The sequence below is a fragment of the Microtus oregoni genome, unplaced genomic scaffold (genome assembly GCF_018167655.1).
Source record: "Microtus oregoni isolate MIOR12 unplaced genomic scaffold, Mior012 000050F_013, whole genome shotgun sequence".
Classification (NCBI taxonomy): Eukaryota; Metazoa; Chordata; class Mammalia; order Rodentia; family Cricetidae; genus Microtus; species Microtus oregoni.
Genome location: NW_024543237.1, coordinates 61,125 through 77,018, shown reverse-complemented (window position 1 = coordinate 77,018; position 15,894 = coordinate 61,125). Strand labels below are relative to the sequence as shown.

Below are 15,894 nucleotides of genomic sequence, written 5' to 3'. Positions count from 1 at the left end.
GACTGATCCCCAAAATATATAAAGAACTGAAGAAACGAGGCTCAAAATACCCCAATTTAAAAATGGGGTATAGAGCTAAACAGATAATTCTCAACAGGACAATCTCAAATTGCCAAAAGAAATTTAAGGAATTGCTGAACATCCTTAATCAACAAGGAAACATAAATTAAAATGACTCTAGGATACCATCTTACACCTGTCAGAATGACTAAGATAAAATTATGAGGACAGCTTATGTTGAAGAGGATATGGAGTTAGGGGAACACTCCTCCACTGCTGGTGGGAGTGAAAACCTATACAGCCACTTTGGAAATCAGTATGGTGGTTTCTCAGATTGGGAATCAGTCTACCTCAAGACCCAGCTATACAACTTTTGGGCATTTTTTGTTTGTTTGTTTTTGTTGTTGTTCGGTTTTCAAATGTTGCTTGACTGCTTAGTCAATGTTTTGGAGAAAAATCTTGCAGTTTTCTGTCATAGGTGGATGGCCTATCTTAGACATTCCTCTGAAAAGACTTACCTTATATTCCACAGTCCTACTGTTTATCCCTAGCTATGTCTTCACGGTAGATCCTACACTCACTGCTATAATGCAAAAATTCCTGAGAGGAGATAGTTTATTTCCAAAAGTGAGTTCTGCCAATTGTCTGAGTCCCCACCTAGGTCATCTTAGTTCTGCTTCTCAGTTGGTAGCCTTCTAAGGAAGGACTTTTGCTTTGAGTGAAAGCGAGGAGAGAAGGGAGGCCTTTCCTGTGTGCAGGGACAGTTGTACAGCAAGGTTATGTTAGAAGCATGAAATCATGATAGTTATCCTGATACTTTTCTTATTTTCGCCCTGTGTTTAAAAGACACATTTTTCTTTAAATATATTCTGATTAGAGTTTCCTCTCCCTTTAACCTCCCCAGTTTCTCCCCTCCTCCCATAACATCCAGATCCACCTCCTTTCTGATTCTTATTAGAAAACAATAAGTTCCTAAGAGATAAAAAATAACAAAATTAATTAGAATAAGATAAAATGCAACTATCACATAGAAGTGTCCTTGTGGTAGGGTAAAGTGTCCTTGGAGTATATAACGAGTGTGCTTTATTTGGAATTTAAGGTAGATTGATTACCATATGGAGTACAAATCCATCTAAATCAACTCACAGAAACTCAAAGAGACCAAAGCAGCAAGCATGAGGCAGGCATGGGTCTGCACCAGGTCTTCAATGTGTATATTATCTCTTTCAGTATTTTAGGAGAACTTTTATTTGTATTTTTGTGGGGCTGTTGAGTGTGTGAAGAAGTGCGTCTCTGATTCTTGGGTCTTCTTGTGGGCTCTTTTACTCCTGTTCATTTGTCTCATCCAATTTCAATTTGATAATTGTGATTTAAAGTCTTATTCTAATTTATTTTGTTGCACTTTGCTGTTATCTCTTAGAAGCATATTATTATCTACTGAGAGATAGAAACAGAATGGATCCTGAAAGAAGGGAAGGTAGAGCAGAACTGGGAGGAGTAGAGGGAAGGAAAATTATAATCAGGATAGATTACGGGGAAAATCTATTATGAATGAAATTGAAAGGATGATTCCCAGAAAGAAAGATAACACAAAAGGGTCATGGCTCACAGAGATACACTGACTCATATTTTATTACTTCTAGGTCATTTGGGTATCAGTACCTATCCACCAACATCTCAAACCTAGACCACAGTCAGTACTGAGATGTTATTGCTTCTTCCGTTGCCCTCATTTACCTTTTGTTTCCATCCCTCCATCCCTCTCTTTTTGCTTTTGTCTTCACTTAATTTAGGTAGCTCTCGGTCTACCACACTAGCTCACCCGTTTGCCATTACTCCTTGTCTTTATCTAGAAGTTATATATTAAAGGCCTGTTTTAATATCATTCTTTGTAGTATTCCAATAATTGTTGAGGTTAAGCAATGTCTTATGTGGACTCAGTCTTCTATAGTCTGGCATCTTCTCAGGTACTCTTTATTAATTTTTTCCAGTTGAAACCTGGGAGGAGTGAGAATATGAGCAGAGGTCAAGACCATGATGAAGACACCCACTGAAATAGTTGTGAGCTCACCAACTCTGGCCAGACAAGGAAGGAACCAGCATAGGACCAAGCTGGACCTTCTGAATGTGGGTGACAGTTTATGGCTGGGGCAGACTGCAGGGCCACTGGTTGTGACACCAGGATTTATCCCTGCTGCTGGTGCTGACTTTTTGGAAACCATTGTCTTTGGATGGATACCTTGCTCAGCCTGGATATAGTGGGGGAGGCCTTGCTTCTTCCTCTGGGCAATGTGCCTTACCCTCTCTGAGGAGTGGATGAAGGTGGGCTGGGAGGGGGGGGTAAGTGGAGGGAATGGGCTGAGGAGAGGGAATAGAAACTTGGATAAGCATGTAAATGAAAAAAAAGATAGATTGCTTTCTTTCTAAAAAATACTCACTTTTCTCACTCATCTGAACATACATACAATATTTATTTAATGATTTTGTATATTGAGACATATACTAGATGATGTGTGAAAAGGAGGACATATTTCAGAAAACCTCTCATTTTTGAAACTTACAAAGCGTGCGGTGAGATACATAAACGTGCAGAAAGTGACAGTACCTTAGGGTTTTATGAACCAATAGCTACCGCACATTTAGTTATTGCCATAAATGGAGTGATGGACAGTATTGGCAACGTTAAGAAACAAAATGAGCAGCCTGACCAAGATTATAAAAACTGCCTTTCAAGCCCTGAAACTAATTAGTGCTTTAAAAGAGGAAGAAGGTATGCTAGAGAGGGTTTCAGGAAGCTACTCATACTCTCAGATATGACCGCATATCAGCAACATATAATTATTAATTCCGCATGATACTGGCATGTTGAACCACCTGCAAGGTAAAGTTGAAGTAAAATTGATGGGACTGAGTACTTCAAAGTATCATTCATTGTTAGGTTACTTTGCTTTAAAGAGCATAAGGTTTGTTGTTATTTTTGTTGTTGTTATTATTTTTATTGTTATTATTTTTCCTTTGACTGAAAATAGATTGTTTTCTCATGCAACAAATGTCCCAAGAATCCTATCAAAGCACTAAACTCAACCTGGAATCCAGTATGCTCAAAGGACCTGATGCAGACCCTTGCAGAGACTCTGAACGTTGGCTCGGTTCCTCTGACTTCACAAGGGCTTTGATGAAGCTGTTATCAGGTGTGGGGATGTAGCTCAGAGGTAGAGCACATGTTTTGCATATGTGAGGCCCCGGGTTCGATCCCCGGCATCTCCAAAGCAGTTCTTTTAACCTTTGACTGTTCTTTTTCAGGATGTTTCTGTACAAGATGTCCCAGACTTTAAATTCCCGTGATGAGGTCATATATGCATAGTTAATTATTGGAATGAAATTGCTCGTTTGTCACCGTGACAGCAATGTTCATCTTTGTGACGACATTTCCATAGATACCACCATGGTCTGGTGAGTACAATGTGGTCGGGCTTTTAGGGATATGCTTTGTTCACAGAGCGGAAAAAAAAGAAAAGCTCTGCATTCGTAGTGGGGACAGTTTCTCTAATGGGTATGCTTTCTTGGGTGAAAACAAGGGTGAAGAGTTCTTCCTTTGAGAGGAAGTAAGGGAGGGCTGGGCGGAGCCATTCCTGGTTACTAAGGGGGAGGCAGCATTACGGTTGTCATAGAAACCGGGGTCATTATGGCGACTCTTTTCAAATGGCGACCGGACGATGTCCTGGAAAGGAGCATTCAGTTCCTGGTGTTTGGACTGAGTTGAGCTTATGGATTCCCGGAGGTGAGCACCAGAATCTTTCTGAGGGTTTGGAGGCAGATGCAGGGATTCCAGACCCAAGTAGGACCACTCCTACCTCGGGGTTTGCAACCTGTGTTTCTCCGGAAGGAGAGAGACTTGCGACCATTCTGCCTCCTCCTGTGCTGTTCTGTACAGGGCTGTGCTGGAGCCATTGTCCAGGAGGGGAATTGTGGGAGAGTGAACAGGAGGGAGATGAGGCCAAATGAGCACTCTGTGATCCCGACTTCCTACTCTGTGCTTGAGATTGTTCGCCCATGGATCGGTGAGATGTAAGAGATAAGTGAGATAGCAGGGCTGTCTTTCCAAGTTGCAGTCAGTCAGATCTCTGGGCAAACAGAAAAGAAAGCAATTGTTTTCTCTTTGAACAGTTTTAATATTATTTGAATGAGTTAATATTCAGCTATTTATTCCCAGCTTTATTTACCACTGGATGACCAGCGAGCACCTTCCTCTCCACTACCCCCTTCTTCCCCAGACCTGTCTGTACATGTCCCTCTCTGTGAAAAGGCCATGAGATTGCTAGCCCATAGGACCGGTGAGATTTAAGAGGGAAAGCCTAAATGCTAGTCAATAATTACCCTACATGTCTCAGATGAGTGGTAAAAGACTCACTTGGTTAGAGGATTTTCTTTTTAGTAATCTGCGGTTTTGTTTGGATTTGAGACAGCATTTCACTGTGTCCTACCCTGGCTCAGAACTCTCAGTGATTCTCCTGCCTTGGCTGCCTCGTGAAGGGGTTGCAGGTGTGGGACACTTTGTGCTTGGCACCGGTCTGGCATTTTAATTTCCATTTCCTTGGGCCCGCCCTGCCAGGTGGCCCTGATCTCTCCTCAGAATCCCTAAGACACTGCTTATGGCCTTAATATCTCTAATGAATCTCTATAAAGGGGGCAATCCTATCAACACCCCCTTGAAAAGCACACCTGAAATATTTCACGGGTCTCAATGACTACTTTCTGACTGACATATGAGGTTTTCCGTATGTTTCATAGAAATGCTTTATCAGATATATGTATTTCTAACTTTTCTCCTAGCCTCAGACTTATCATCTCAATTCTCATCCATGTCTTTGGAAGAGCAGGAGATTTTCAATTGTAAGATCCCACCTTCTCTAGTTCTTCAATTACGGTTTTTATTCGGTGTCTTGTCTGCGAAATCTTTTCCTGGAACCCAGTGACAGGGATTTTCTTCTTGTTTTCTGTTGGACATTTATAGGCTGATTTTTATATTTTTACATCTGTAATTTATTTTGAATGGTCTTCACATATGATACGATGTAGGTCCTAGTTTATATTTGTGGGTTTGGATATACACTTACCTCAGTATTGCTTCCTGAAAGGCCATCTTTCTGCATCAAATTGCCTTGTTTATTTGTGAAACATCAGTTCTCCAATTATCCAATCATGGTACATATGCCAGTAATCCCAGTGCCTGGGAGGCTGCAGCAGGAGTATGGTCAGTTCTTCTCAGCACACACTACACGCACTACACACAAGCTTGATGCCAGCATCAGACACAGGAAAAATGTTGACTCGATATAGGCAGTGGTATGTAAATGTGTGGATGTGAGCGTGGAATGTTGGTTTTGGACTTTTTCTTGCCAACTTTGATTCAATAGCATGCTGGTCCAATTACTGTAGGTTCACACAGAGGTCTCCTATCAGGCAATGCTGTTCTCTAACATTTGTCTGTTTCTAAGGTTTACACAAGCTATATATTTAGTCTACAATGTTTAGAGTTATCCACTCAATTTTTAAAAAGAATAAGTGCTATTTTATTGTTAGTGCATCGAATCTGTAGCTCAGTTTTGAATCAACAGACATCTTACTAATAATGAATTGTTTGAGCCGTGAACATAGTTGTCCTTTATTAAGACAGGTTGTCTCCAATTCAGCAATGTTTGGAAATCTCTCGGCCTATCAGCACTATGGATCTATCTGTCGGGATAATGCACAAATATTTGTACTTTTTGATTCATCTATAACTGCTATTATTTTTTAAACAAATTGATACGTATTGTTTTTTCTGTGAACAAATTATTAAATCTTCTGTAAACTGTCAGGAAACAAGTGTCAATGAAACTTACAAAGGATATTTTTTGTTGCAAGCATGGATTATTTCATGATGCAAACTATATTTGATGTGTAATGCAGCATGTCCCTATTTTCGTATCGGCATTTACAGGTTATTATTGACAGTCTGAAACAAATGAGAGAAATGTCCCAGAGACAAGTCCATGGCCATCGTCACAGGAATCTCATTCAGACCACATAATTTAGTAGCTCTCACCATCCTGTGTGTGGTCAGAGATGAATCTGTTGTAATGTGGTTGTACCCCTTGAGCTCTCAGTAAACACCAGGGAGCTAGGAGAGTGAGAATGAGGTGTCGTGTGTGTGTGTGTGTGTGTGTGTGTGTGTGTACAGGAATTCCTTGGCAGAGGCTGGTCTGCAAAGCCTGGTTGATTGACTCTTAGACCTGCAGTGATATGGAGATGGTGGAAGTCGCAGTCCCAGGGCCTAATTACAATTTCCTTTGTGTTCTCTTGAGCCCATGAGTAGCCACTCCTTGGGCCCCCTGTGTTGAACTTACCTAACACCTTGTTACTAAGTGATGACGTTGGACCTGACATTTAAAATATCAGAATATGTCTCCTTATCAAAGCTTTAAGTTTCTACCAGTCAAATGACTGCGTGTCATCACATAGCAGCTAGTGCCTGTAGCTGTGGTTTCTCTGCTTTAACATAATAGTCTACTTAATATTATCACCCATGTACTTAAAGAGAGTCTATAGTTTCTTCATTCTATTATTATAAAAACTTCATGAAACTGTTTCCACATTGTAACATGTAATTTGTACTAACATAAACCTGTCTCACTCATGTTTACTCACAGATATTTGACTCCAGAATGAACTCTCTTCTTCCTTTGAGGTGAGAGCTGTGTGTTTACATTGACATTTGTTAGTGTGTGTTGTGTATATGCTCATGCTTGTGCAGATATGTCCCTGGATATATATTGTGAAAGTTAGTTAATCACTTACTGCTGTGATAGGTTATGTGTTATAATTCTCCTGGTCCTCTTCAATGATGACCTGGTGTGTAGTATACTGCTTACTTATCTCCATATTTCTTTACTCATGTGCTGACCTATATCAGTATGGCTCAACACCCATTTTCCCAAACTGTTCTCCTCTCTATTGCCGTTCTCTATTTCCATGCTCCATTTGTCCCAATATTGGTCAGAGGAATCCATTTAAGATGGCATCAGTGTTCATCTGGTGCCTCTGGAGAATTTCCTGGGTCTAAGCATTGCGCTCTCTGAGCCCCTGTGTGGAAAGGAAGTAATGATGCCCACCTCAAAGAATAATTTTCAGGGCCTGAATGGAGAGAAAACAAAACCTGTGTATTTATGTGGTTGGCGGATTTCCCTTGCCCCCTTTGTGCTGCCCATGGAAGGCTGTGGCATGAAAGTAGGGGCCTGAGTGCACACAGAGAGGGGGAGTTCTTGCCACGGGAATGGGAAATGCACAAGCTCACATTCCCAGTATGTGTCTGCAGTCACAGTTATCACTGTATATGCCCAGGGTGGTGAGATGACCTGGGAGGAGGAAAAACATCATTGTGTACCTTCCATTGATGTCGTCTGCACAGACAAGGCACCATCATTCCATCCCCTGGGATTTATGTGCTTCCTCATCCTGGTTTCCTCTACTTCATGAGTTTTCTTTTCCCTTCTGCTACCTTCTAGTGTAAAGTAAAGGGTTTAATCTTTGCAACCCAGAAGCAGGAGTTTTAAGGAAGAACCCAGTGTGCTGTGATGTCTGCCAGACTGAGCAGAACGTTGGGACATTAAGGGTGAGTTAGTTCCCTTACCCATCCTTAACCATTCAATATGATAACAATACCTCATGTTCTGTTCATTAGCAGCTCTTTGAGGTTAAATGTGATCCCATGTGCCTAAATGCCTTGTCATCTCAGTTGGATGGAAGGATCAAGGCACTGTGAAGTGAGTATGTTACATCAGCTATCCCAGATCTCTCTGGTCGGTGTTAGTGCTACTCAGATATCGTGATTGCCTTCAAGTCTAACCCTATTTGATGTTACTGCAATTATAGTTCCTTCACAATCACCATTGTAAGAACAGAATCTACAATACATTTACTCTGTGTCTATAGAGGACCACATCACATCACTTATACTTTTTGCTTCAAACATCACACAGAACTGAGAGATATTAAAAGGAAAAGGAAACGTATATATTTTAATCATATTCTGCATTGATATTCTTCTTCTTTCTTCCAGATATTTCTGATTCCTCTAAGATTTGTTTGTTTTAGAAACTTCCTTTAGCCCTTTTTAGCAGCATGTCTCATATTGATAAACAATTACGTTTACTTTTGATGATGGTTTTTTATCCCCAAGATAATCCAGCAGAATAATTTATGTAGACATAGAGATTCAGGTTTGATAATTGCTTTTATTCAGCACTATAATAAATAGTGTGCTTTATCCCTTGGACTGCATGCCTCATTATAATTATGTGGCTCTCTTTTTGTCTACCAGAAACAGAATTCCTTCAACATGATCTCAAGGTTTTTTCTTTTTTCTTTTCTGAAGTTTGACTATATCAATCATTTCATGTATCTTGGGTTCATATGCTTCCTGGTTTACTCAACATTGTTTTAGAAATAGATTTTTTCCTTTGTGCTTTCATCTACAAGTTGTTGCATCTTCTGTTTTCATGGCCCACATATTTCACTGCCCTCTCTTTTCCTTCCTCTTTTAAGCTCCTGTTCGTCTCCTCATGGTCTGTTTTCTAGTTTTATGACCTGCAAGCATGACCACACACAGCCACACTCACAAACGAATTCAACTCTAGATTCGATATCTGAGAGAAAACTTGGGTCTTTTATCCTTACTTAGTCTGCATTGTTTTACAGACCTTCTGGAAAACTTGGGTCTTCTCCTACATTAATGGATACATAGAGGTCACCATTCTTGGAATATTTTTGTCTTTTCTGCTAAGCCGTGGTTTCTATTGCTGTGAAAGAGGCCTTTCAGTGCATCAGTGCCTAGATACATATGTGCCTCCCAAAACCAGTTTGTGATGATTGGTTCTCTCCTTCCACCTCATGGGTCTTGGGAATTGAACTCAGCAGGCAGGCATAAGTATATGTGCCTTTCTTTTACCAATTGAACTACCTGCAAATTGCAACATTTTAATCCATACATGCATTTGTGTACAAATTTAACAGTCTCATGTGGAGTTAGTGTCGGCGAATGTTCCATATTCATCTGGAGAGTAGGTAGGTTGTCTTCTATCAAGTTTCAGAAGTCCATAGAGCTACAGGAAAATTAGCTGTCATAAATCTTTTCAATGTATTATTTCCCATATGATTATTGTTGCATCGAAAACAGTGTGTTCCAATCTACTATTGTTCCTGAGCTTTTCCTTATCCATTGCATTACTCAGATCTCACTAAAGCAGTGGTTCTCAGTCTTCCCAATGTTGTGATCCTTTAATCCGGTTTGTCATATTGTGGTGACCTACGACTACAAAATTATTTAATTGCTACTCATAACTGTAATTTTGCTATTTTTATGGACCACAATGTAAATATCTGTGTTTATTTATAGTCTTATCTGATCCCTGTGAAAGGGGTCAAACTCAAAGGTTGAGAACCACTGATCTAAAGGAATATAATTGGTAGAATGTGCCTCCCAAAACCAACAATGGCTCTGTCTGGCAGAAAAGCCATAAATGGTAGTTGTTCAGTCAACAAGACTGGATGTCTCAGCAGTCCCAGTTTGGCACTGGAGATCTAGAGGATTCTTAGGGACCTGCTACTTTTCTTCAGTCACTATTGGAGTCCCAAAAATGTAGGTTCTAACTCCAACAAAGGGATGCCTCAGAAGCAGGGTAGATGACATTGCTGATAAGAATGAGAGCAAGCAAAAATAAAAGCTTTCCTCTTCCACGTCCTTTGATGTGGACTTCCAACAGAGATGATGATTAGGGTGAATATTCTCACCTCACATGATCCAATCAAGAAAATCTCTCACAGGAGAGTCCAGATACTTGAGTTTTAGTTGATTTCAGATGTAGTCTTAGTGACAACCAAGATTAGCCATCACATTCCTCAAAAAAATGCCACATTATTGGTATATTTCTTGAAAAAGTAACATTTTGCCACTAAAGTTGAGCCCATAGAATTATTGTGGGTTTCAAAAATATCTCTTAATTGCATATTCTTTTAAGCATTTCTCAAATATCAGAATTTTTATCTCAGGTTACCTTTTATTTGTAATTGGCTATTATTTTTTGTTCATTTCTAAGTGTTCAGTGTAACATTTAAGGGATATGTGCTTAAAAGTCAGTATTTTAAGATTTTATCTTTTTTTCTGTCAATTATGTTTTATTTTATTTTATTTTTTATTTTTTATTGAAAAAAATTTCCGCCTCCTCCCTGCCTCCCATTTCCCTCTACCTCCTCCCACTCCTCTCCCCCTCCACCCACTCCTCTCCCCCTCCCTCTCCAGTCTGAAGAGCAGTCAGTGTTCCCTGCCCTGTGGAAAGTCCAAAGTCCTCCCCCCTCCATCCTGGTCTAGGATCATTGGGCTACCAGGCGACCCTGTTTATGTGCTGAGGAGTTCCATCTGGACGGGTGAGTGTGTGCTATCCAGGGGCAGATTGTCCAGGAAAAGAGCACAAACCCCCCTCCCCCAGCTCCTTCTGCAGGGCTGTCTTTCTTACACACGGCCTCCCCCCAAAGCCTGCGTTTTCTGAAAGGTTCTTTGCTCAGGAACAGTTTTCTGCTCCTACATTAAGGCTACCCACCCAGAGAGGTGAGTGTCTGCCAACCGGGCAGGCCTCAAGGACCCCCGAAAGGGAGCACGTGCACCTTCAGCTTGTTGGCATGGTGTCCTGTGTTCTACTTGTCCCCGCCCTGCCCCCCAAGACCCCCCTTTTGTCCGCGGGTCATTGGACTACCAGGCGTCCATGTTTTGGTGTTAAGATTTTATCTTAACAGGTAACCTGAAGAGTATTTTTCTTTGCTTGATGTATTCATATACATTTACATTTATTATGAAATCAATACTCTTGGTCACTTAGAATCATCTCTATTCTATTACATGAAAAGCCATAGGTAGCACTTACCTTAATGATGTCTGTGAGATGTTCTGTATCCTAGATACAAGGATTCCTTAATCTGGTGCATGGTTTTCAAACTTGTATTCCCCATCAGGGCATTGTCTTCATTTATCAACCATTACGTGGAAGAGCATACAGCTAACACTTGATGGACGTCCTAACAACAAGCTTCTCAACTTATAAAAAGAGGTTTGTTATATCTAAGAAGTTTGGTTTTTATTGCTTTTATTGAGCTATACATTTAGCTCTGCTTTCCTACCTTCCTATACTCTCCCCTTCCTCCTCTCCTTTGACCACCCCCCCCCATGGCCAGTTTTCTCAGGAATTCTTGTCTTTTTCTCCTTCCTATGTAGACCAGCAATGTCTCTCTTTCTTGTCTAGGTTGTCTGGGGTTGTGGAAAGTAGGCTGGTTTTTCTTTGCTTTTTATCCAAAAGTCACTCATGAGAGAGTACATATTACATTTGTTTTTCTGGGTCTGGGTAAGAAGTTTGTTTTGAATCCATGTTCCTGAGCTTGAAGGTATTTAGGTTGTTCCTCAGTCTGTTCCTCACTGCCTTCACATCCTTCATTGCACCGTTTATCATAGCTAGTTCTGTTGCTCTTTCTCTCCCATTTCTCCACCACACATTTTGCTCACCATAATGGCTTCCTGGAAGTAGCGGGTCGACCTGTGAATGTCTTCCCTAGCCCAGGCTTTGACAATGCAGGCTTGCCTGTGGGTGTGTGGCACCTGCCTGAACAGAATGGTGTCAGGCAGCCTGGGGATATCTTCCCGGCACCCAATGACTGCAATGTTTTAAAAATTGTGTGTATATTGTAAGCATTGCTGCTCAGATGGAAAGGGATCCTGGCAGTCAGGAGCCAAGGAATACCACAAATTCACCTTAAACTTAGAAGCTCACAGCCCTGCTTCAGGGAAAGCTTTTCCCAAATTAACAGCTCTGCTCTGGTAGGGGAGGGTTTCCCTAGCCAAGTTGTTACAGCTCTGCTCAGATCCTCAGAAGAGTAACAACTCTACTCTGCTAGGAGAAGCTTTTCCAGTTCTGCTCCCCTCTCCTCCACTCGTCTCCAGTTGAAGTCATTGCTTCTCTGTTCTTCTTAGGCAAAGAAGGTCTCACCCAAGCCTCATTCAAGAGATTCACTGGGAGGGAAGAGTCCAGGAGGTGGCTGACCCTGCAAAAGTGGGAAAGGCAGCTCCCAACTGAACAGGTACAGGGTGGTTTCATGCTCAATGATCTGCTGGTTTTCCTGCTCAGGGATTGGTTGGTTTAATGCTGAGATATTGGTTAGTTTGTTTTGCCGAATTGGTAAGTGGAAGAGTGTGTTTCTGTAGCTTTGGTTTCAGGGGCAAATGTGTTTATTTCACTGGCCTTTTTTAAACGTTGGACTCTGGTTTCAGGGCCAGTGAACTGATTCTAGTCTCAGGGTCAGTGTATGTTTCTTTTGCTCTGGTTTCAGGATTAGGGTGTGCTGCTTTGGACAGAAACGGGTGTTGCTCCCCTAGAAACAGATATGCAGTCCATTGTGGGCCAGCAAGTGAGTGCTGAGAACCCAGTCCGGGTCTTCTGTAAGAGCAGCAAGTCCTCTTAACCATGGGGCCATCTCTGCAGTCCAAGTCATCAAATATTAAACGTAATTACTATTTTTCTACTTTTCCCCATAATGACAATAGACATCTTCTTATACTCAGGTAGGTAAAAGTTTCATTATTATTTACCAATCCATAAAGTTTCATTTCTATGTTAGTTAGGTTTTCACTCCCAACCACTGCCCTACCCTGTCTGCAGGAAATTACAACAATCTGATATTATACCAGCACTCGGGAGGCAGAGGCAGGCGGATCTCTGTGAGTTCGAGACCAGCCTGGTCTACAGAGCTGGTTCCAGGACAGGCTCCAAAACCACAGAGAAACCCTGTCTCAAAAAAAAAAACAATCTGATATTATAGACAAATTAATATATATGCTGGAATGTATTAGAATAGAACCAGAGTTTAGAGACATCTGGCCTTCATTCATCTTGAATATATGTTTAAATTTATCTATTTTGTTGCCTATGATAATTGTTCATTCTTAATATTAAATGGTGTAGCAATGTATAGCTACACAGAAAATTTTATAATTTATTTTTATTTTATATGTATATATGTTTGCCTACATATAGGTATGAAGAGCACATGCATGCCTGGTGCCCATGGATGCAAAGAGAGGGTATTGGATCCCTTGGCACTGGAGTTACAGTTGGGAGCTGCCATGACAGTCTTGGGAAATGAGTCATTTACCTGTAGCCTGTTGTTTAGGTTGTTTTCAATTTCAGTGTCTTTTATATAAAGCTGGTGTGAACTGAAATAAATAAGTCATTAAAAGAAAATATGTCCTCTTCCTCCAGGTTATATATTTGGGAATGTGATGGTCAGATGACAATTAACATATCAAGAAATTGGGAAATACTTTTCCAAGTCTCTGTCCTGTTTTCCATGGCCACCAGCAGTGGGTATGAGAGTTTCATCCTCCACAACCTGCCAGGTCTTTGTATGACAAGTCTTTATTTCTGAGTATTTTATGGGTGTGTCAAGAGTCCCCTCAGAGTCACCTGTCTCTCTTCCCTAAGTGTTAAGCATGTTGCGGCTGTATGTTTCTCTTAGTGGAGCATCTACTCACCCTTCTGGCCAACTTTTATTTTCTGAAATGTCTATTTTCTTACTGGCTCTTTTTGAGGTTTGGGAAATCTGGAAACAGTAAGACTGTCACCTGATACACAAGTTCCCACATTCATTTTCCCAGGCAGGAAAAATATGTTACTAACATATATTTGGAAGAGTGGACATTTTCTCACTTTATGGAGTTCTTAACAATCCAGTTGTTCATTTAATGAAAGGAGGTTTGTTATATCTAAGAAGTTAGTCTGTAATTCATTCGTTTTCTCCTACACGATTCATGTTTAGGTTGTATTCTTTTCAAAAAAATATTTATTTATTATGTATACAATATTCTGTGTGCATGTCTGCAGGCCAGAAGAGGGCACCAGACCTCTTTACAGATGGTTGTGAGCCACCATGTGGTTGCCGGGAATTGAACTCAGGACCTTTGGAAGAGCTCTTGACCACTGAGCCATCTCTCCAGGCTCTAGGTTGTATTCTTGATCAATTATCTTTTAGATTTCTTTTCACTATGTACTGAGTGTCTGCCTGTATGTCTGTGTGTACGATATGCGCATTTGAGTGCCGATGTCCACAGAGACTAGAAAAGACTGTCAGTTCCCCTGGCTCTGGAGTTATAGGCATCTGTCGGCCACCATATGGGTGCTGGAAACTGAAGTCAGGTCATCTGCAATAGCCAAAGGCACTCTTAACCTCGGAGATGTCTCTAGTCCTGTGTAGATCCTTTGTTTGTTTTGGGTTGACTTTTGTATCCTGAGATAAACAACTTGTCTATATTTATATTTGTGCATGGGGATGTCTGCTTGTCCCAAAATAAGACAGAAGACAGGGCATTGAAGGGGATATGAGAAGGAATACATAGCCCCTCATCCTGTGATCATTTTTACATTTTTAGGACATTCAAGAAGCCTCAGCCCAACTGATAGAGCCAAAATTACCTGCAGATATGATGCAACTATTCCTAAAAACATCTCAAAGTAAGTTTAAAAATAAAAACAAACAAACTGGGGTCTGAAGATAGGGTTCATTCTTTTATATTTCTGAATGTCTTCCAGAGGATCCAGAGTTGATACCCAGCACCTACCCAATGGTTGACACTGTTTGTAACTCCAGTTCCAAGACATCTCAAACTCTGGTTCCCTCTGTGAGCAGTAGGTACTCACTCATGTGGTGCACAAACTTCCCTATGGAAAAACATTCAACAAATATAAATAAATTAATTAATTGTGCTTACTTAGGACAAGAATACTTGTAAAATCACATATTAACCTTAAATTTAATTTACTAAAAGAAATTTTAAAAGCGATAAGAACATTTCAAAAGATTATTTTTTTATTTTTGACTTTTTAATAACATATTGTATATTTTTCCTAATGGGAAAACAGAACCTATTTAAAGACTCAAAGTATTCTTACATGTAATTTTAAAACAATGTAACTCTGAGAGCCATAAAAATCTTCACATTTCTCACTCTTCTGCCCTCCTCACACACCCTTTGTACTGACACCTAATCTCAAGTGTCTCTCTCTAGTCCTCACTCAGGCCGTCATGCATGAGCCATCCTTATTCTGTGTGAGCTTCTATCCACAGGATTAATAAGCTCACAACCTTTGCTTCATCCTGGCTTTTTCTGAAGTTTTTTCTGCAGCCTAGACCCAGTTTACCAGGGTCAAGGTCATCAAAGGACAGGGTGATCCTCAGGCTGAAGGTCACGATACTGGGCTGCTCCTCCCTACCACTACAGGGAGTCCCAAAAAACCTCGGTGACCAGCATATTCCTGCTTCATTGAAGTGTCTTTGTGTCTTTGCTAAAGGTGTCCCCTCACACGTGTGTGACTCTTCTGTCCCCTTCATATTCTTTTCTGTCTTATTGTCATTACCAATCAGGCACGCTGTCTTCATTTCTCTAGGTTTATAAGGAGTCTGGAAGTCATGTGTTCATCCTCCAAGATTTTTCCTTTTGAAGGTGTTTTCATGCTCTGGTTTTTCATATTCACTATGAGTTTCAGGATAAGCCCATTAGTTTATGAAAAGTCTGTTAGATTTCTGTTGGTATTGCACTGGATCTATAGGTCTTTTTGAGGAGAACAGACACCTGTATCTTCCATTGCATGAAGGTGATTGCAGAGTGAATTCTAATTGGTCTTAATAATAAAATCTGGAGTCAGATATTACGAGGTTGAATCTATAAGATCAGAACAGCAAAGCAGCCAGCTTCCAGTTCTTTCCTCTATGAAATCCTCAGACCAAATGGAGCATCCTGTCTCTACAAGACCTCAGACT

The 15,894-nt window shown here is 40.7% G+C and overlaps 2 long non-coding RNA genes and 1 other non-coding gene across 4 annotated transcripts; all 3 read left to right on the top strand.

Annotated features, from left to right (window-relative positions):
- The first annotated feature begins 3,195 nt into the window (after nt 1-3,195).
- Nucleotides 3,196-3,267, top strand: Trnaa-ugc. Its single transcript has one exon. It is a non-coding gene; the product is annotated as a tRNA-Ala (tRNA).
- A 464-nt stretch (nt 3,268-3,731) lies between these two features.
- Nucleotides 3,732-10,398, top strand: LOC121436974. Of its 2 annotated transcripts, XR_005972895.1 has the most exons (4): nt 3,754-3,781; nt 6,693-6,730; nt 7,548-7,654; nt 10,340-10,398. It is a non-coding gene; the product is annotated as an uncharacterized LOC121436974 (long non-coding RNA). The 2 variants fall into 2 exon arrangements; XR_005972894.1 differs by lacking the exon at nt 6,693-6,730 and having other exon boundaries at nt 3,732-3,781.
- A 16-nt stretch (nt 10,399-10,414) lies between these two features.
- LOC121436973 lies at nt 10,415-12,114 on the top strand. Its single transcript, XR_005972893.1, has 3 exons — nt 10,415-10,464; nt 11,047-11,141; nt 12,056-12,114. It is a non-coding gene; the product is annotated as an uncharacterized LOC121436973 (long non-coding RNA).
- The last annotated feature ends 3,780 nt before the right edge of the window (nt 12,115-15,894 follow it).